Source organism: Condylostylus longicornis, unplaced genomic scaffold (assembly GCF_029603195.1).
Source record: "Condylostylus longicornis isolate FDR11 unplaced genomic scaffold, ASM2960319v2 ptg000036l, whole genome shotgun sequence".
NCBI lineage: Eukaryota > Metazoa > Arthropoda > Insecta > Diptera > Dolichopodidae > Condylostylus > Condylostylus longicornis.
The window spans coordinates 279,356-303,582 of NW_026578005.1; the positions used below are offsets into that span (position 1 = coordinate 279,356).

A 24,227-nucleotide genomic window follows, 5' to 3' on the forward strand; every position below is an offset into this window, starting at 1 on the left:
AAGGTAAAGAAGATGCACTCGGAAGTGACATCCGGAATGAATTGTGCCGCTTGATAGTGTTATTTTTTCTGCTCTTTGGTTTTTTGTCGAAAGGAAATTTTTATTTAATTTAGCTTGTATTTTAGATTTTGTTTTGTTGTTGGGAAAGGACTCGTTTCACACGTACATACATAAGGTACTTATAATAATTTCAGTTTGTTTTTTTTTTATTTTCTTGTAGTTGTGCAGGAAGACTTTTTGTGTGAATATAAATTTAAAATTTATTTATGTGCACCTGTAAAATTGTAAAATTGGTAGATGAAGTCTAAAATTTTTGAAAAAAAAAAGTAAATAACAAAAAAAATTTTTTTTTTTTTTGAAATTTTCTTTACATTTACACTCTTAGCTTTATAAATATTTTATTAGAAAAGAAAATTTATTTTTACGAAATTCTATGACTGGCGTTTTAATTTTTCAATGTTTTCTCTTCAAATATTAAATGCTATACTATTATAATATGAGAAAAGATGTGAATTGAAATAGATTTTTTAGTATGGAAGGAGTGGAATTGATATACTAGGTATGCATAGTAGTTTGTTGTATAACAATATGTAGAATAGGTACTTTAATGCACTTTAGAGTGAGAAGTCTAAAATTTATATAGTATTACATAAATGGAATTTCAAGAATTGAAAAATTAAATATGTATAAATTTCACGGAATTTAATACTCTTAAAATTGTTTTAGGTTAAATGAAAAAATTTAAAAATTGATGATTTTTTTTGTCATAAAAATAGTATTGCCATTTCAATGAAACTAATTCTGAATCAATACGAATATTGGAAAAAAAATTATAAAATCGGAATTTTAAATTTGGATTATTTATTTTTAAAGATAAATTTTTATAATAAATTTAAAATTGCATTATGTAGGTATTTATGGCCTGATTGTGTTCCTGCATTTTCACGCACTGCTTGAGAAGAAAGTGGTTATCATAATTAGTATATTCGCACAATAGAATTTTCAAGAGAGAAGAATTTTTTCAAGTTATTCTACTTTTCTTTTTTCAAGACGTTTATTGATATTTTAAGAAAAAAATGAGAAATTGTTTTGAAGGTTTTAAAGGACTGTACTCGTAATTGGATAGGAGAGATTCAAAATCAGGCAAATTATTTTTTTTAATCTCATACAACATGCAATTGTAAAAAATAAAATTTTATTCATTACAATTACCAAAAGAACAAAGCAAAGAATTATTAAAAGAAAATTTTCCAACATGAAGAAAGACGCAAATATTTTTAACAATTTTTCTGCAATAACTTTTGCTAGTCAAAAATTTTTATCACTTTACCTTCTTTTTTTAAATAATCACTCAAAATTGAATGAATTATTAAAATTTTTAAAGCGTTGTCTATTAACGCCAACATATGCAGATAACACTACTGCTAGAATGAAAGCATTTCAAATTAATTCCACTACACAAATTGTTTCAATAATTTTATTTCAAATCTATATCCTACTTAAACAGCATATATGAAATATTTATCTGGCAACAATGCAAATTTGCAGGTATAGTGATGGAATAAAAATATTTTACGAAATTTCTAACAAAATATGTACGTTTTCCATTAAAAAATATTGAATTAAAATTTTAAATTTTGTAGTTTGAGTGTAAACGTTTTGAAAATTTTTTTTATTTTACTCAAAATGTAAAGTTTAAATGATATTTTATTTGAAAGAATAAACTTCTTTAATAAATAAATTAATGTTACTTACATTTTAAATGTTATTAATATAATAGAACAAATTATTTTTAGCAATAATAAATAATGCAAACCCTATAATAAATTTTAAAGTGAAAATAATAATAAATTTAAATGCAATCTTTAAATAGTATCGAATTGAATTTGAGTTGATTGAAGCTGTTATATTATAATAAGACATCCATAAAATAGGAACATGTACTTTTACATGGAGACCTGAAAATGAGAAGGGAATATATTTTAACAGGTTTCCATTTATCTATTCTCGCTAATTTTATACAAATGAACATAATCTGCAATTTTAAATGTTTAGAAGCTTCGAATGACGTTCATATTTAAATTTCCCTTATTTGTTATTAGTGTACTTTATTTTTAAGGACACCAACAATAAAAAAAATTCAGAAAAACTAACTAAACTTTAAATTTTTTTAAAATAAGCGTAACTTTTAGTCATACACAATTTAATTATGTTTTTTTTTCTGTGCTCTTTTCGGTTAATTATCGAACAAAAATTTGGGAACCTACCAACCATAATATTTTCTACATTTATATACAATTTTTTTTTTTTGCAATTTATGTTTGAAGAACAACGAAAGTTGCACAATCCAAAAACTAAAATAAATAAATAAAAGAAAAAGTTTAAAATTTCTCACGAACGGAAAAAAAAATTAAATTTGTAAAATAAACGGTGAACTTTAGACAACCGTAAAAAAACTAGAAAAACTTGTGCTTAGAAAATAAGGTAAACAAAATGAAATCGTGTAATCAAAGTAGCACTCATGTTTTTTATTACAGAAAAAAAAAAGTTTTTCTAGCGGAACCATTTTTAAATTTCTAAAATAGAATTTTTTTATTTTTTTCTTCTTTGTATCAATATTTGCACATTAAAAATTATAGTATTTTATTAAGCGTGCTCTTTTAATTTTATATTCATTAAATTTATTTAGAAGTAGGAAAAAAAACAAACAAGAAACTTTTTTAAAAAAAAATAAAAATTATTTAACTGATTTTTCACAGAATTCATTTGGTTCGCTTTGTTAAATTTTAATTTTATTATACGCTTTTGATGACATTTTTGTATGTAATTTCCTTTTTCAATGAGAAATTATTTGAGTGAAAAATCGTTTATTTATTTAAAATTATATTTTAGTTTATGCAAATTTTTTTAATACTTACCTATATTTTTATAAAGGTTCGAATTAGGTACTATGTTTAAGGACGTTTGTGGTGTTTTAATAAAATTGCGAACTTGGAAAATTTTTGTTAATTTGTTCTAGCCCGGAAACAAAATGAAGGAAGTATGAAATTAACGCGAAAAAAAAAAGCTGTGAAAATTTTCCAAAATTCGATAACCTACTTTTTTGCCAATTTGAATTAGTAATAAAAATAAAATACTACTGAGTTAATCTTCAACACCTGATGAACTAATTTAAAATATAAAAATATTAAAAGTTGTTGATGACAAAGCCCGATATTTGCTCGAAACAAAAAATTTCAGTTTTTCAAAATACAAAATTGAAGAAATATTAAATATTTTATAAAAAAAAAAAACAAGTTTTGGCCAAAAGATTTTCGAATTGCTTTACTGAAAAATTACAAATTTCCTGATATCGGGTTTTTGGACTAAATTTCATAAAATGCATATATATATATTGTCTTCCATAATCCGTTTTAATTTCCGTAACAGTAACGCGTGCTAAACGTCATAATGAAACTTTTGTTTTTGATGTATCTTATATAATAGAAGTCTTCTAGCTCTTTTTGGTCCTTGAGCTTAAAATTTTTATTACACCTTGAAAGACAGCTTGATTTTATTTTTGTACTAATATTAAATGACAAAACACAAAATTTTTACATTATAAATTTTCTAATTTAATCTAGTTTTTGATATTATATATGGAGGTACTCTTGCTTTAAATTCTTTTAAGGCGATAAGGAAGAGAACCTACATGTTTATATTTCAAATCTTTACTCAATTCTTAAAATTAATACTCGATTTAAAACCTTAATTTGGCTAATGTGAGCATAGGTGAATTTGAAATTATTCAAGATCCTAAAATTTCAGTTTAACTGCTTAGGTGTCAAAATCTTTAATTATTTTGGACTAAAAATACTGTTAAATATAATATAATTATTTCTGTTTATAAAACTATAATAACCAATAATGCAAATGAAAAGAGAAATTGGTCTCAAAATTTAAGACTCCATTTTATAAAACACCAATAACTTTACAGTTCGTGAAAAATAACACAATTTTTTTTTCCAATAAGCACCAAAACTAAATTATTTCAAATATAATTCTGCTTTCATAGCAATTTCAATACAATATGTAGGTATATAACAAATACTTCAATAAAGTAGTTTAAAATAGGAAATAAATAAATATTGAAAGAAAATTCATTCAATTGATAAATAAATTATTATGAAAAAATTCAATAATATAATTAAAACTTAATTTATATGAAAAAATTATTATTTAAAATTGATTAAAAATTCATCAATAAAAAAAAAATTTTTTTTTTTACATAACAAAATGAAATTTTAAATTTGACCAAAAAAAAAAAATTATAAAAATCATTTACCCATATTCAAAATTTTCAAATATTTAATTAAAATATTAGAAAATTAATTGAAATTAGAAATTAATTAAATTCAAATAATTTGATAAAAATTACAAAATATATAATATTTTAGAATATTATAAAACTAAAGGTTGGAAACAAAAAATAGTCCACATAATTAAATAAAATAAGAAATATCCAAAAATTTTAATGACAAATATTTGTAAAATATTTTGAAAATGAAATATTTAAACACTTCAAATCTGTGAATGAAATACAGGTGGGTAAAATTTCAAAATTTTCAATAGAATTGTGATTTAATTAAGATTCCGTACGCAAAACTTGTAATTTCTACTTAAAGTTATTAAAAAATTAAAATAAAGAACAATTTGAAATGTTCAGCCCTATCATGAATTCCTCTGGTAGAAATTTACGAATTACGGACTTAGTTACGACTTAGACTTTTGAATAACCACAAATTTCTTTCATAGTGATTATAAATCACTGCTAACATTACAATTTTTCGGAGCGTGAAAATTAGTACTTTATTTCAAATATCAAATAATTTCTATTTTTTGGTTGCTCTTTCAGTAAACAAAGCTTATTTAGTTTTTGAACATTTTTGAAAAGTGGGAAAAAATTATTTTACAAATATGAATTTATTTCCCTTCATGGTACCTGTGTTAGAGTAACTCAAACTCAAACAAAAAAATTCAGAATTTGAAAATTTAATATGACTGTTTTCTTTAAATTGGTTGTAAAGTTCTATTCGATTATTTGCTTCATAGACTTCTGAGGGTTATTTTTACTACGAACGTAATTAATAATTGTCCCATTACGAAGATTCGGAGCAGAATTTTAGTAAGCCGTAATTGACAATATAATATTCGTAATTTTTCGAATTTCAAGGATACGAACGATAGGGCTGTTTACTTTGAAGAGAAAAAAAAGTTGTTTTATTGAATCAATACTTAGTAAAATTTTAATTTTTGATAATTATTTAGAAAATATTCAAATACAAAATAAATGAATTTTTTTTAGATTTTATACAAATTAAAAGTAAAAAAAATACATGAGTAAATATTTGAATTTGCTCTCGTTTAGGTTCGAAATCTGAGACTAAAATACAAAAAAATTCTTTAATCACATTCTTTTTTAATAACATTATTTTAAAATTTAATTTAAAATAGAAAATTTATTTATTTAATTTCAGAACAATATCACATATTCGTTGGTGACCTTAGTCCGGAAATAGAAACACAACAATTAAAGGATGCTTTTACACCATTTGGAGAAATTTCGTAAGTTTATAAAAATTTTCTTTTAAATTTACTACAACACTATTAAAGAAGTAACAATTAAAAAATAATAGCCATATAATTCCGCTTATAATTGTATTTGATATCTTTTTTTCAAATATTGAGAAAATTAAATTGCATAAGTAGATGCATACATAATAATTTTCTATTACGTAATTTCTAATAACAATATTCATCATTTATTATGTAATTGATAACCCTATAAATTATTTAACAAACAATGAAAGGAAAATAAGAGCTGCTTAGTTAACCAAGGCAGTGCATGGTTATATCCAAAATGAAATATTTAATATGACAAACTAGGAAGGCGCAGCATGCATTTTCTTTCAATCTACAAATTAGCACACCGATCTAAAACTATTTTCCGAAGTGTGTCGAAGTAAAGAAATTTTCAAAAACATTGTTTAATATTTTTAGGCCCCACTATTTAGGCCATTATTTCAGTTAAATTTGGTTTTTGTTGTATAAGATCTCACAATAACTGCAATAGTTTAATAATGGGATCATTCTGAAAAATTTTATTATTATATTGTTAAATTGATTTGGAAAAAACATTAATACGGAACAAGAATTACATATTGTCTTTTATAAATTTTCATTTCCATATAAATTTAATACCGAAACAGAAAGAGGAAACTAATTTAAAATTTAAAAAATAATTATTAACTAAACCTTATGAAATTTCATTATTCCTATGTAAAATTAATGTGAGAGAGCTGTAATACTCTCACAAGCTACTCTATAAAATTAAAAGAGCTGTAATACTCTAATATTTGGCATATCCTTGTGACACTTTAAGAATTGCGTATTTAAAGTATAATATTATGCAAAGTATTTGATTCGGATTGAATTTTTTATTATTTTAAGCCATTAAAAAAACATTTTTTTAAGAAATATATTTTTAGGTAAAAAAAAAGAATATTTTGTATATTGTTGTATGAAAAATGCTTGAAGAAATTACATAATAAAATATTTTTTCCTTTTTTTTTGTAATTTTAATTTTAATGAATAATGCAATTACCATAGGGAACCATTTTGAATAATACCATCATGGGACTAATTTTTTATTTTACCAATTTTTCACACCTTATTAAATACCCTTGAGAGAACAAAATTAAGTTATACAATAATACAGTAGAAACAGAGAACAGAACACTGAAACTGAAATGTTTCTGAATTTCGCGGGTCGATTCCTTTCATTTTCCTTTGTTTTCATTCATTTTGTATTTTAATTTTTTTCGGTTCTTTTTTGTTTTTATTTTTTATTTCTTTTGCTGCTCTTCTCAGTTTTTTAATCAAATTAACAAATTCTCAACAATTATTATTACCTTTTTTCCCCGCTACTGTCTCGTTTCTCTAAATTTATTATAAAATAACATACTTTTAGGTACCCGTTTAGTATAATGTTATACAGTTTGTATTATAATATAATAATAATATTAAAAAAATTAAACAAAAACATAAAAAATATTAAAAACAAAAAAAAAATAAGAAACAAATGAAAAAAAAAAAAATTTTATTTTTTGCAAACCTTATACAATACGAAAACAATACTTTGTTGTATAACACTATATTAATATACAGGCACCTGTATTATATAATTACACGAATAAATTAAAATTATCCTCATTTTTAAATTAAAGTTTCTTAAGTTTATTTACTTTTCAAAAAAGAAAAATGTTAGAAAAAAAAAAAAATAAGTTAAACAATAACCAAAGAATAAAAGAAAACAAAAAAGAAAAGAACAAAATAAAAAATTATCTCGAGTATACTTTCCACCCAGGTAATAATTTGCTGACAAGAAGGTAATATAATTCAACATTTTTTAAGTGTTTTAGTGTTGTGAAAAATGCGACTCATTAATTTCTTTAATTCGTTAACCTTCCATCATTTTAGCGTTCTAGTTTGCATAAAATCCGTATATAAGTATGTATGTACATATAACATTATGTATATACCATCTGCATATAAAAATGAAAATACACAAATATGTATATAATGTAAAACAAAGCTCAAAAGTATGTACACATTTAAATGAAAACGACTGTGTAACAATGTATGTTAGGCAGGTATACAATATGTATATGCATAATAAAAAAAAATGTTTGAGTTTGCAGGTGTAAATACACATAAATAAAATCATGAAATAAAATCACTTCTTATATACTTATGTAAAAACCTTTTCTAAAAATTATTCGCTTAACTATAAAGCATATTTATGTATTTACATAATGTTTTATATAAAAGGAGTTAGGAAATGAGTTTTTTTGTTCTTAGTTTTAGATTTCGGGCAAAACAGTATAATTTCCTTTTGAATATTTATGAACGAAAACTAATTGTTCGAAAATTTCGAAATTTTTGGAAAATAATTCTGCTTAGTAGCTAATCTTTTACATTTTGTTTTGAATAAATTAAATGCAAATATTTTTCATACATATGTATATAACGGCAAATAATTCAAGTCTGATAATATTTAGGGGCTTGTCCTGCGGAGCATTGTGCTTATATGCAAATACTTGAAGCTCATATGGGGGTCTGAACAAACTGAACATTTTTTAAAAAATCAACAATTTTATGGTTTTTTTTTTAATAAAACCTTTGTAAATCGCTTTAGAGCATGAAATAGGAAATAACTTTTACGAGTACTATCGAATTGTAATCTCTGTGACGCTATACGCGTTTTTTACTCAAAAACCCTCGGAACATATTTACTAAAAGTTAAGTATATAAACATTTGCATATAAATACTTAAAAAAAAAACTTGAAAACTTGATATGAGCTCGAAATTTTGTTTTCCAAAAATCCCGCACTTATAATATTAAAATATACTGCAACACGATTGAATGTAGTTACGAGGGTCACTATTTATATTTCGGGTCCTGGCAATACTAGTGCTGCCAGGTGCAATCTGACACTTCCATTGGAAAGTTTGACATTTTTTAGGACAACTTCACTCAGAACGTTTTGTCATTCGAGCGCGAATTGTTTTGTTTACAGTGACTTGAAAAATTCATCTCGGTCAAAAAATGGAATTGTCCCATGAAAATTTTCGTGCGATGATTTTTTACGATTTTCGGCGCGGATTATCGAGACAAGAGTGTCTTGTTTCGACTTTTGGTGATGAAGCACCATCAAAAACCACTGTAAATCGCTGGTACCAAGAGTTTGGTTTCGGACGCCGTTCGCTCCAGGATGAATTTCGTGAAGGTCGGCCAATTTCGGTCGTTTTGCCGGAAACCATCGATGCTGTGCGCGAAATGATAATGATGGACCGGCATGTGACATACTGTGAGATTGAGGCATCCTTGGGCATTAGTTCCACCAGCGTACATAAGATATTGCATGAACATCTTGCCGTGAAAAAGGTGTGTTGTCGATGGATCCCAAAAAATTTGACGATTGCACAAAAGAAGGCTCGTGTCGATTGGAGCAAAGAAATGTTGAAAAAATTCAATCGCGGTGCGTCAAAAGACGTTTATAAGATAGTCACAGGTGATGAATCATGGATCTATGCATATGAGCCCGAAACGAAACAGCAATCGACCGTATGGGTGTTCCAAGACGAGCCAAATCCAACAAAAGTTGTTCGTGGAAGAAGCACATCGAAGCAAATGATCGCGTTTTTTTTTTGGTATAACCGGTCATGTGGCCACAGTACCTTTAGTGGAACGTAGGACGGTCAATTCTGAATGGTACACCACCATCTGTTTGCCGAAAGTTTTCGAAGAAATAAGGAAAACAAACAAGCGCCGGCGAATCATTCTGCATCATGACAATGCAAGCTCTCACAAATCAGCTGAAACAATGGACTATTTGAGCACTCAAAATGTCGAATTGATGGGTCATCCGTCGTACAGTCCTGATTTAGCACCCAATGTCTTCTTCTTATTCCCTCACATCAAAAAAAAAATGCGTGGACAACGATTTTCAACACCTGAAGAAGCAGTCGATGCGTTCAAAAACCATGTTTTGGAGGTGTCTCAATCGGAGTGGAAAAAGTGCTACGAAAATTGGTTTCAGCGCATGCAAAAGTGTATTGATCTTCATGGGGAATATTTTGAAAAACAATAAAACCATTTCCAATGATAAATGTTTGTTTTTTATTGCTAGACCCGAAATATAAATAGTGACCCTCGTATAAGCATTTAGATTTAGTAGAATAAGATTAATTTCTATTTATATCAGAGCAAAATGTGCTATGATTTAAAATTTATTAGGATATAGTAAATAGTAAATTTGTAATAATTTGAGAAACCGTATACTAATTTCAAATCACAATAATTTCCAAAAATTTTATGTAATTTTCTGCTATCAAGGCTGATATTTAGGTGCATTATATTTATATTACAAATTATACAAGTTATTCCGCTTAATATATAATATAATCCGTTTCATATTATAATACATATAACAAGTATAATATTTTAGTTCTTAGTTAAGTTTTTCAAGCAATAATCATTTAAGTATACTTGAAAATAAGAATTTTCGTATGGTAATTATGTGTATTAAGTACTAAAGTATGTTATACAATGTTCACATATTTTCTAAGAGCAAGTATCCTAATATAATTCAAAAACAATTACGGTATTATTCCATAATACCATATTGGGTATAATATCATGCGGATAACAACGTTAACACGTAAAATTTCTTAGTAAATAATTACATTATGGTAGTATTGTAAATATAATGTATGTAAACAGTGAGTGATATATATGTATATCAAATAGTGGATGCAGGATTCGTTATACTTCGTTAATGGTTTTATAAAAGTAATGTTGTATACATGAATATATTTAATAAACAAAATGTATAGTTCTTCCGTTTTATTCTCAGTGTGATTCTCTTCAAAATAATTAAGAATATTGTGAATATTTTAAATATTCATTTTTTTCATATTTAGCTCAACTACGAGTACATATGTATACATGTATAACGCACACTTCTGTAGACAATATCGCTGTTAGTTCTTTTGTCCTTTTATCGTTACATAATAATATTTACAGTTTTCTCTTTGAATGTGTTGGTATTCAGGTTATACTTGAGTCTTGTTTGAACTTTATATTTTTGCACTAAAGATTATTTAATCAACAGTAAAATAGTAAAATTACTTTTGTTAAGAAATATAATAAAAATATTATAGATATCTGATTTTTAAACGACCAATTGCCAAATGTACATAAGAAGGACTGAACTGGGATGTCTGTTACTTCTTTTAAAATTGTACTTGAAATTGTAGATTGTGTAACTATTGAATAATAGAAAAAACAGGAATAGATATATGGTTGAGCGTTTCAACTCTTTGATACCCGTACGGATAAATGATTTTTAATCGAATAAATTATTTTCGGAGACAATATTGATATACAGCTTCAATCAACCTCTTGCTTTTTATATGTCTAGCGCTATTTTATACATAAAAGGTAGTTACCAAATAAACCCATGCAATCTAAAAGAATATTGTACTGGAAAATATTTTTTTATATTTTTCTCGTGCTCATATTACCTAAGAAATCATATTTCAAGTCAATATTTATTGTAATTATTTATTCAAGATAGCCATACGCTTCATTTGAATAAAAATGCAGGGGGATTGGCTTTCTACATTTTATTGTTTTTCCATTATTTATTTTTTTTCTCACAAATAAAATATTTTTAAATCTCTTAAGATTTTTATAAATCAACTTGAAGAAATGGTCCTTGGTGTAAATAAATTTTCGTTTAGCTGAACATAAATAAACTCTTATATATTATGTTGTATACAGAATACATAAATATGTATAGATATCTTCCTACATTATTTTAAGTATATAAGCGAATAACACTAACAACAGCGATTGCAATAAAATTTTATCAAAAGTAAACATAAAAATAAAAATTAAATAAAATAATAAATAACAATAATAACAATAAATAATAATAAATTAGAATTATGATGTTCACCAATTATGTTGTCAGGATAACTCTAAGGTACTAAAAATTTTAAAAATAATATTGTTATTAATTTTATAAAAGTGATACAATTCAATTCTAAGTTGTTTATTCACATAGGATTTGAGTTTTTTGAAAATAAATTTAGTAAAGAAATGGTATTGAATATAACAGATTGTATTATAGAATTTTATATTTAAAATGGCGAGATTTGCTTGCTCAAGAGCTAAATTTTCAAAAAATTATTTATATCCTGTTATAATAATGTACACTACAGCTCAAAATTTGTTTGTGTTTATTATCTATTTAATATCAACGTTATATAATGAAATAAGTGGCAGCGGAATATCAAACATAACTCTAAATATAACAGTAATGGTTATAATACCATTTTGAATTCAATAAATTTCATTAACCAAAAAAGCATACATACAAAAATAATGTTTGAAAATAATAAAACACTGAGGATATAATAATAATATGTACAAACATACATACTTCCTTTTTATACATTTAATTTCAAAGAAATTTTATTTACTTACACAAGTACAAACTTTTTATTTTTATAATATTATGTATAATAAAATTGTTAAAATATTCCAAAAAAAAAAAAGAAAAACGTCAGAAGAATTAAAAAAATTAAAATAAACGAGAATAAAATTATTGCGTATACCCATGTATATTTGTGTATCCTTTATATAATAAGAAAAGAAATAAAATTATTTTTAAAAGAAAAAACCGCACACAATCGAATACCTGTAAAACATCTTTCACTTCAGTAATCATAAAATATGTCTTTAAGATAATAACAGAAATAGAAAATACAAGAAAAATTTCTCAGTTTTGTGCACATTATCCACACTAATATAATAAATTTATGTAGGTATATTCATAGATATACAATTTTATGTATATGTGCATTTGTTTTTAAAGGTTGCCAATATTATTAAAAGTATATTATTTAACTAGAACATAGAAATATGAAGATTTTCTGTAAGAGCTTTGATTTGGCGAGAAAACAATTTCATGAGTAATGAGAGAGTTGACATAACTGGCTTAAATAATCCAAGTATGGAAACAATATTTTAATATCTAATAGTGAGACATACTAACTTTACGAAGGTTCTGTAGAAGAACAAAGTGCATCTGTAATAAATTCACTAAAAAAAAATTTCTTAAAAGCTTTCTTTCAACACCTTACTGAAAGGAAAAAAATGTTTCTGTTCAGCAATTTTTTCTACCAGTATGTGATCCACCATTTCGGACTCGATTTTGACTCACAAAAAAGTGCCGGAACAAAATTTGAAAAATTCGACGAATCTATTTTCACAAGATTTATGTTGTCACAATATTCGCTAAGTTTTGTATTTGAAAGACTCAGGCATTTTTCTTCTATTTTTAGCTATTCGCAAGAAATTGGGTTATAAGAAAACTTCTTATTTCAAAGCCGGTTAAAATAACAATTTCCAAGTATACACACGTATATTTCGTTAATATTGTAGAAATCATTAAGCTTTTATATTTACTAAAATAACTTTTAATTTGAAATCAATTTAAATTTATCTAAACAACAATCCAATCAAAGCTGCCGCCTTGGGCAACTAAATTTTCATAATAAAATCATAGGAAAGTACTTATTTATGATGTATATCAGAATATAAATCCCTTAGTTGGCAACCTATGTATACTTATTTTAAAATTTGTGTATAGACTTAGAGATTAATGTATATAGCCTCAAGTTTTTTTTTAATAAAATGATGTTACAGATTAAAAGACGTTTGGACGTCGAAGCTTCATAATATAATATTAAGTATATTTTTTTTTTTTTGATTCGTATTTGTTTTAAGGTATTTGCCTTGATTTTGTTTTCTTGTACACTTTTTATGTTTTTATTTTTTCTCTTTTTTTTCTTTTTTTTTTTGTGTTCAGGTGAAATTATTACGTTTACCTTGGCATTTAATCATTATGATTATCATCATCAGTATATGGTATATAAGAAATCATAATTTTTATCTAATACTTAAATATATTGATGTTGATTATGATTATAATCATAATGATGATGATTGTGATGATGATTATACATGCAAGTATTTATACACAAAAAAAAATGTTTTTCTTGTACTTGTTTTTTTTTAAAATTTGATCTAAAATGATATTGATGAAAGCTGATGATAATGATGAATTAAAGATGGACTCATTGTACATATTACCATGGAGATTAAGTGAATGTTCTTTACTTACTTGTACTTGAATAATTTAGTTGTTGTGTACTTTACAAAGTATGTACATATAAGAGAAAATGGTGGGGGAGATGAAAAAAAAAAGTCGCGGTTTTTTTTTTCTTTCTTTCTCATGTTTACAAAATATTTACATTTCAAATGTTATTTTAGCTTTTTGTTATTATTTTCTTTTAAGTATTTATTTCAAAAATGGTTGTTACCTGCGAATATTATTAAATTTTTTTCTCTTTGCTTAACTTTATTTTTCTTATTCTTGTTATTGTTTTGTTTTTTGTTGTTTTGTTAATTCTAAAAATTTAAAAATATCCCATAAGACCTTTTTAAGTAAATGAAAAAAAAAAAGAAAATTTTCTTCACTCTCTTCTTCGTACATCCTTCAATAAAAGGAAATTCATTTTGCTTTTTTTTGTAGTTTGCGTTTTTTTTTTCTCTGATTATTTGTTTGTTGAATTTGCTCTTTTGAGGTTGTCCTGTTTTATTTATTACGTGATGTTTATTACACTTTATGGGCAGGAAATTTTATACACACTTATATACCAGCATAATATTGTCTTTATATTGTATATGAATGTTAATATATTTATAAATATAAGGCTACACACACATATATATATATATAAGTAAATAGTAAATATCTTTTGGCATTATTTACACAAGTTGTTTCAAATTGATTTTATTATTTTGTTTTTTATTTTTATTTTTTTATAATTTTGTTATTTTTCCTTTTTATATAGTATATGTGTATATGGATTTCGTTTCTCTTTTCTTATTATTATTTATTTTTGAAAAATATTGTATAATCTTGAGGAAATTATACACTTGTGTATTTGAAAAAGAAACTAATATAAATCAAAAAAATGAAAGTTATATTTCCGGATGTTACCTTTTAAAGAGCGCAAGAAACAAAAAACCAAAATAAAACAAAAAAAATAATAAGTGAAAAGCGAATGAAATAGATAAATAAAACATCATGTATATTCAAATATACATGTGTGTGTTTAGGTGTGTATATTATTATGATTTATAAAATGCTATTGAATATAAATTCTTTAAGGATATGTTTTAATTTTCATAATATTGTTCTAATATTATTATTTATTATCCATGATGATTTATTGAAGTAGAAAATTTTTTTTAAACGTTTCCATGTTTTTTTTTTTTTTCATATTTTTGATATTATAATGCAATTTTTTACTAATTTTGAAAATAATTATTGTACAAATTATAGCATAGGTGTTTAATAGAACTTTTTAATACAAATATTATTATTATTGGGTACAGTAAATAAGAAGAAAAAAGTAAATGTTTTGGATGAAATGTTTAAGAATAAAAGAATTTATAAATGTAATTTCATGGAAATAATTTACATATGTACATATGCATGTATATAAAATACTAGATAATTAATATTATCAATATTTTCCGTATTAGATTAATTCAATCATTTGTCAGTTTAATAGAGATATGAAACGTTTCTTAAAAAAATTTACTGATCTAGGAGTAAAATTTATTTACTTCGAACTTTCAAAGTAAAATTTAATATGTCATCAACCTTTTCTTAAGTGCGTTCTTTAATATATTACTATTCATACACAGTAAATTTGAGCTTTTAAAAGAATGTGAGTAATTTGTACTCCTGGTGGGCATTATTAAAAATTTCTTTTTATTTTTGTGCGAGTTAATTTTATTCACTGTTGGTTATAATGCATTGCAATTTTATGATGTGAGTAAAATTTTATCAAGATTGGCAAAATATGAATACTGAAATGGCAATTCCGGGTTAGATTTAAATTTGATTAATTATAATATTTACATAAACTATAATTTAAAATAATCTTACTTTTAGACTTATGTATTTGAAAATAGCGAATGTAAAGTACATAAATTTATTCAAGCATTAATAATATCAGCTCCACCACTATAGGAAGTTATGCAATCAATTTTAAAATCATAAATCGAGTATATAATTTTGCTGATTTTGCTGTATTTCAATAAAGTGAAATATTCAAAATAATACAGTGTATATGCACTGTAACTCACTCACTCCCAACATCTTTTACACTTTAATTTTTTTGCTTCAATCCTATATGCGTGTTTTAATTTTAAATTAAAGATTAAATTTCGATAAAACTTTTAATATTAAATCGCATATTTTAAACTTACTTCATTGCACCACATAATTGTAATCTCAAAATTATTGATAATTAAATTATATTACCCATTACAAAAACCTTTATATTAAGAAGGTGTCTGAATTCGTAATTTTTTCCAAAATTTTAATATAGAATTCAAAGTTCCATTTAATCTGAAATTTTATATAGTTATTAGTAAAACCAATTTTAAAGAATAAAAAATCACTCTTTTAATATTTTTATTAGAAATGTGGTATAGGTTAGAAACTATGTGTAGCAAAGAAGCAATCAACTAAATGCTTATAATAACCAAAAAATAATTTTCTCAAAGTATAAAATTTTGAATTTTTTCTATATGAAATTGAGGAATTAAGTTTAGATTTGATAATATTTATTCAATGAAAAAGTATCAGTTTTTCTTTTTTTTTTAAAAATTTCATGTGGCAATAGGGAAATTCGAAAATAAAGTTTCAGGTACCTATACATATAACTAGTTTCTAATAAAATTTATTGAAATTTTTCCATGCATTAATGAATTTTTATCAAGATATTCTACAGACGAACTTCAACTGTTAGTCAAAATTTTCATTTCAAATTTTCATTAATTAAATATTGCACTTGATCTCAGATTCTTTAACTTCTAAATTCATAAATTTGTGGATAAGTTTAAATTGCATTTTCAAATTTAATTTGAAAACGATATTAAAATTTTTATATGGCTATTTCAAATTTTATTTAAACTTCATCCTGTTTTTTGCAAAATTCTTTCACAATATTACACATAATACATTTCCTTTTAAGATCGCAAATAATTTTCAAAATATGCAGGGTGAATCTAAACCAAAAAAATCAATTTCTCTAAAAAAAAAAATTTGCAAAGAACAGAAAATAGCAAAAAAGTGACAAACCGTATTTCTCATCTTTTGAATCTGTAGATTGATTGCAAAATTTAATCAAACTAAATTTTTCATTGCAAAATTATTTTTGTATATTTTTTTTAGCAAGTTACTGTTTTATATTCATTTTCAATCATTTAAATGGAATATGTGCTCTTATTTCATTTTCAAAAGAGAGAAGTCTTAACCATAATATATAAGATGCTTTCAACAAACGCAAAGGAATTCATCTTATATGAGTTTTCCGAACGAAAAAACTTAAGTAGAAAAAAAATGAGAATAATTTCACGAGAATGACATTGATGAAGGACTCACACATAAATAAATCAAGAAACTTATTTAGTTAAAAGAAATAATTTAATAAATTTAAAAAATTTTATAAAATTTTAGAATAAGACTTCTATTAAAATTTATATATTATGTAAATTATGTGTGCATCTTTATGCTCTTATTATTTGAATCCAAATGCTTATCGCTAGTACTTTACAGCCTCAAGTTTCATGAAAATCTATTTAGAACCATTCAATACTGGATTTCAAATTCGGTTTATTTTTTTTCCAATTGAATTTGGAAAAGTTAAATTATCTCGTTTCTGAAATATGTTTGCATAAAACTACCAATCAGTGTAAAATTGGATGTTCAGTTGAGTTTAAAGGATTTCTTCTTTTCAAATTTTGCAAAATGCATAATGTATAAAATTTATGAAATTTTACATAATTATAAATTAAAACTTAAGTAAAAGCTTTCTTGTATTAAAAAATTTATAATTAAAGTATCTAGATTCTTCAAGATTAATACATGAATTTGTTATCAATTACATTTAACGCGTGATACTGATATGACACTGGGGTCTGATAGAGCTCAACGGAATTTAATTCTCTTTTAAAATAATTGTAAAAGTCAACAATTCGAGAAGTATATCTATGTAAATTTTCTTTTTTATTATTAGTCTACGATAAGAAGTTTCAATGGTAAGTATCTTTTCATTTGAAATTCGTAAATATAAATAAAAAATAGGATTGATTTTTCAGGCTGGGGTTCATTTTTTTAAGAAATCTAGGTGGATCTCTCCACAATAAAAATGTCAATCACTTAGTTTCGAATGGACAGAAAATATTCAGAATAGCAATAAATTAATTTTAAAAAAATTTTGAGAATTAATTGATTATGAAGCGAATTTTAATTTTTATTTCCATTTTGATTAAATTATATAAGCAATGTTTAAATTAAATAAAAAATAAGCATTTTTAAAAGTAATTAAGTAAAATCACAAACGAAATGAAAATAAAAAAACAGATTTGGAAAACTTATTCTTCTTCTAATTTGTTGGTAAAATGAATAGCCAATAAATCCATTTAATTAAAATTAAAATAAAAAATTATTCTAAAAAAAATTTTTTTTTTCATGAATAAATTAAAAAATTACAATATTGTCAATTGCTTCAAAAGTTTCGGGATGTGAAACATTTTCTAAAATAAACTACTTATTTGTTGTTAACAATTTTCATTAAAAAAAGTTTTTGGCAAAGAATCAAATTAAATAAAATTTTAAAAGATCAAATTTCAATTATTAAAATTAATTTATAAGGTCCTAAAATGAAATTTAATACACTCTCTCTAAAAATTTATTTCTTAATTGAGAAATAAAAAACGTATTAAACTTTTCTATCAATTTTCTTCAGAGTCAGTTGCAACAACTAACTTGAATTATAATGACCTCACGAATTAGAAACAAATTCTAGTTCCACCAATATATTATATGGAGACAAATATGTATAGGAGATGGCAACACATTCAAGTAGCATGTTGTGTAGTCATATTTGTTTAAGAATATAAAACTCAAATTTTCTCACCAATTCGTGAATTATTAATAAAGTTATCCTATACTCTTATTGTTTTTGAACTTTAACTCTTGAAATAAGGTGGAAATTTCTATCTTCAATTTTAAAATTTCTATACAGTATAAAATTTCTATGTAAGCTTCTTAGTAATAATAATATAGATAATACAAGATCAAATTATTTTCTCGAATATATTTAGTCTCGAATATACTTAAATGCATATATTTTAAATAATTTAATTTTATACTTAACCATAGGCTAAAAGGGAATTTAAAAAAATAAACCGTATAATTTTCTTTTTTTTAAAGTACTTTGTTTAATTAATAACTTTGTAAAAATATATATATATATATATATATATATATATATATATATATATATACAATAAATAAATCCTCGCTAAATAAATAAAAAAAGTAAAAGAAAAATTATAAAGGAAAAATGCTTCGTCTTTTTTTTTTTAATTCTTTCCACTTCTCATCTTGGCTAATCTCTTTAATCCTTTAGAAAATTCCTCTTTCGTATTTCTTTCTTTTTTATTCTATAATTTTTTTGTTTTTCTTTTAAAACTCATAATTAACATTTATGTTGACTAATTACATACAATAAACTAAAATGAATTTTCATGTTTTTTACTTAGTCTGCCTTACTTTTTGTTTTTAATTTAGGGAAATATCCACATTTTTAATTAGAGACGTTAGGTTTTATTATATACATATACACATTAATATTGATTATTACATTATTTGTTAAAGATAAAATTTCAGTCCAAAATTTAATTTTCGAAATTGAACATCTTTAATTTTACCAATACTTTTAAATATTCACGCATTCAAAATTTAGATTTTTTAATATTTTATCATTATCCTTATACATTATTGTTATTGGCTAATTCTTATAATAAACTACATATATTCTATATAAAAAGACCCTCAAAAAGTAGTTAGAATAATCTCTTAGGTGAAACACAACATTCGGAACAAGATTACTTACTCCTTATGATAATGTGTGAGCTTATGCTTGTAAAATTTTGATTTCCATGAAACAGCCTATAGGCCTGTTCGTTGTGGGCATTCAATTGATATATAATTCACACATTATTGCAATAATCTGTATTTTGAAGAAAATTAGTGAAAAATTTGAAATGTTCTAAATTTTTGCTTATTTTATTGTGTCAGCGTAATGTTTTATTTTGAAACAAGATCTAGGGGCGACTTTTGTAAAATTCGTGTACAATCTTAAGAAATTAAAAAATACTAAAGTTCAATGTCGCCTTACATATAGAATTCCTTATAAAGTTTTTGCCTAATTTTTTTTTTTAATTTTGTAACTCAATTTTTAAGAAAAAAAATTCTAATGAAACTGCGATCAAAAAGTGTTTTATATGCAGCAAATATTCCTACTAGAGAATAAAAGCTTGTATAACAATAAAATTCTCGTTATTATTTTGGTGTTCATATGACGCACATACAAAATTATTATAATAATATATTTTTTTTTTTTTTTTTGTATATGAACGATTTTAAATTTATTACATTTAATAATAAAATATGGTATATAATATAATGTCAGTTCAACCTTGGTACATAATCAAGATGATATATTTTCAAGGTGTCGTTTAAAATTAATATAATATGCATATACATAATATACATCATGAAATTATAATATATAAGATGAAAAATATTTTGGTAAAATTTCTCTTATACAAGGATTTTATTCCAATATACGAGTATACAAAAAATCATTTTTACTATATTATTGCCTTGAATTTTATTTTTATGAAATATTTCATCTATTCTAGAGACAAATTTGAAAATTTATGCATGATATATTATTGTAGATATTAATTATTTAATGTATTTTAAAAAACGCTTTTATAAGAAATTGAATGGATTTATTTTATTTAAAAGATTTGTGTATATTATAAAATTTCGCGACATTTACTATTAAATATGAAAATATTACAGCATCAAAAAAGCAATTCTGGAATAAATAACAATAAAATAAACTTAGATTTAATTTGTAATTCAATTATGTTAGCAATAATGCAATAGCAATTTGCATCCTTCGTATCCTTTATAAATGTCCGTCTTGAATGAATTAATATTATCCGTTGTAGGAATTAAAAAATTATAATCTAAATTGGAATTTAATATTGTGATTTACTCAGAAAAATTCAGAAATTTTTATTTATCTCAAATAATTATTTTCAAGAAAAAAAAAATATAAACGATAGAAAGTTATTGTTAAAATAAATTGGTTATATTTAATGTAGAATATGATTTTCATTTAATTTAGCATTTTTATGATATACTTCAATGATTATTATGCATACACACGCGTGTATATTTTAAATACAATATATATATACACATACATATAAATACAATTTTAATATTCATTTTATGGGAAACGTTAAGAGCATTCTATACATTAAAATAAATAGGATATAATAATTTATTTTTGCCCTAGATTTTTTTAAAACTTCTTGCTTTTTGTTTTTTAATATGTACGCAGCCCAAGTATTACTTTATAAATCGCGAAAACGATCTCGAGCCAATTATTTAGTACATTATTTTAAAATAGCCCATTGGGGAGCAATGATCGCATTTTTTTTCATACACTTTTTTTAATATAATTTTCCTTTATCTCATTATTATGGAAGGTTGTTTAAATGTTTGTAAAAAGAAACGAAAATTTAAAAAAATAAAGAAAAAAGGAACAAAATTTTCAAATAAAATAGGGGAAAAAAAAGGAAAAATTATATTCCTTTTGGCTAATTCTCATAGCACATTCGCATAATATTTAATGTTCAAAAAAAAAACAAAAAAAAAGGTAGGAAAAAAATTAACAATTATTACAGGGAAAATTTTTTTTTTTTTTTTTTTTTACGACATACAAAAAAAAGTTCATCAAAATTTTCTGAAGAGTTTAATCAAATTTTCATAAATGAAAAACCCATCAAAAAATTTAAAGATGTAGGCAATTATTTTTCTCGTTTTAGTTTCAATTTAAAGAGCATCAAAAAAAAATTCTTTCTGGTACCCAAAACAATTACAAACGTTTAGGTTGACTGAATTATACCCTGCAAGTTGACAATCTGAATTTAAAAATTTGATTTGAAAATACTTAGGATTAGCTTTCATTGTTTTATTGCAATTGCTATAAATTGTCAAACTATTCTATAAAAACTTCACAAATATGTCTGACCTGCAATTGGACACGCAACTTTCATGAAATCACGCAAATTTCATGAACCCAACTATTATTTTTCCGCATATTTAAAATAAGCTTTTGGAGTTGTATGACCCGAATCCATTGTCTGAATTGGTCTAATTACAATAGCAGCCGTCCTTGCCAGAAAAAAGAAACAACTTGTAAAAATTTAGTGTCGATTGCATGATTTGTTTTTAAGTTATCGGGCGATCGAACGGACGGACATGCCTTATTCAACGCAGAATTTTACGCTGAGCAAGAATATATTCGTATATACATATCAAGGACTACTCCTTCAAGTCGTAACAAACCCTGTACCAGTTAATGTATTTTTCACAAAGAAGCAAGGAATAAAAATTGCAATTTTTATGCAATAACTTGAAATAAAGAGATTGTAGTTTATTGTCTTTAAATGTACTTTTAATGTGGTATACATTGTATATAACACATTAAAGGCACTTATGTATTAATAAATACAAGCATTTATAATATCAAAATCAAATTTATCAAAATTTTATTGATTAAATCAGTTTACATTTTCTCCATATTTTATTCAGAGATTTTTACAGTTATTCAATTCATCATTTTTTCTAAATAATAATAGATTCTTCAAAACATAATATGTGATGAAAACAACCCGCACATCAGTTTAATATTTAAGTTTGCATTGTGTTTGATTATAAAATTTCGAAATAATATTGTGTATTTTCTCAATATTCTTTTAGCAGGCTTTTTAGCACTTTTCCAAAAATTTTTTTGAAAAAAGTGCTTATTAGTTTCACTCTGTCCGTCCGTCCGTCCGTCCGTCCGTGGACACTTTTTTTGTTTACAAAACTTCTACACCCTTTAAGATAGAAAGCTGAAATTTCATACGTACATAGATCTTCACTAGAAACTTATTTCCGTAGAACAAAATTTTTACCTATCTCCCCCCCTCTAGAAGTTATACCCCCCCAAAACCCTAAAAATGGACTTTTTTAAATATTTGTTGCAATGAAACCATAAGCATTTTTGAAATTTTGCAAACGCAGAAATGCAGTGGCTTGCTTCCCCTAGCGCGATATACTATAGTTAAACTTTAGAAAAACAAAATGGCCGTTCAAATTTACCGTTATCTAAAGTCCTTTTTTTCCAAATTTTTGATCTCGTTTTTCTTCTAGACCCCAGCCTGTAGAAGCTTGAAATTTTAGGAGCTTTTAGACATTAACAAATAGTTCATTTCGTTTGAAGAAATTTTTTTTCCATCTCCACCCGCTCTCAAGTTATCACCTCTTGAAATTCGTAAAATTTGAATTTTTGACTCCTTATATTTCCGAAACCGCAAGCTTTTCCAAATTTTTATAAACGCAAGAAGCTAACGGTAAATTCCATGAAATTAAAAAATATAATTATTTTTCTTAACTCACACAATTAACCCTTAAAATCGAGCATTATGTTAACCCCATTTTAATTTAATTTTTGCTTTATTTCAAACACTGCATATATGCGTCATCCTAAATATATGCAATTCTAGAAATAGTTTTGTATATGAATGAAAATAATTTTAATAGTTTGATAGGTATACATAGACTGTATTTAAAAGCAGAATTTTCACTTGTTGAAAGGAAAAGTGCTACAATACAAACCATTGGTTTGACCCAACTTTATTACATTACTAATCCGTCGCATGATTACACGAATATAACAGAAAAGAAATGCGAATTATAAGTTCGATTCCAAATTTGTTGACTATTATTTCGTAACGGAACCAACTAAACAAAGAAGAAATTAGATAATATCACAGTCAGAAATTGGTGAACAAAAATTAGTGCAATTAAATATGAGAACATCTATAGAGCTGTAAGGTATTCAAATCCTATTATAATTCTAAGATTTTACAATTCTGCCGATATAACTAAAGACATCAATATAAGCCACAGTTCTTGTACAACACTGTTTCTCTTAATTTATTAAATAAAGCATTTTTCATCTAAAACCTTTCATTTGCAGGCAACATTGCCTGCAAATGTGATAAAAATTAAAAATGAAATATGTATGTATGCAAAATGAGTATCTAGTATGTATTTTTATTAGAGGACATCTGTACTTTAATTTTATTATCATTTTAGTAAATTTGCATAAATATTTAAGAAATCATACCCTATGCAATAAATTAATTATTATAGAAGAAATGTCAATATTTTACTGTCCAAGTTTTTAAAATTGAAAAAAAAAAAAAAAAACAATTAAATTTTATGCCTTGAATATTCCAGAAAATTTATCTACTCCTCTTCCATTTTCATGTCATTTAATAAAATTTCTATATATAATAACCAGAAGCGTTCAAATGGGATCACATGTTTCA

General features: G+C 24.3%; 1 protein-coding gene across 1 annotated transcript in view; it reads left to right on the forward strand.

Annotated features, from left to right (window-relative positions):
- Positions 1–5,519: 5,519 nt before the first annotated feature.
- The window catches only part of LOC129608793 (cytotoxic granule associated RNA binding protein TIA1), a 131,144-nt gene continuing 112,436 nt past the window's right edge, over positions 5,520–24,227 (forward strand). Inside the window, exon 1 of the mRNA XM_055520524.1 lies at positions 5,520–5,604. The gene's annotated coding sequence lies outside the window, so the exon portion shown is untranslated. The remainder of the gene's footprint in view (positions 5,605–24,227) is intronic.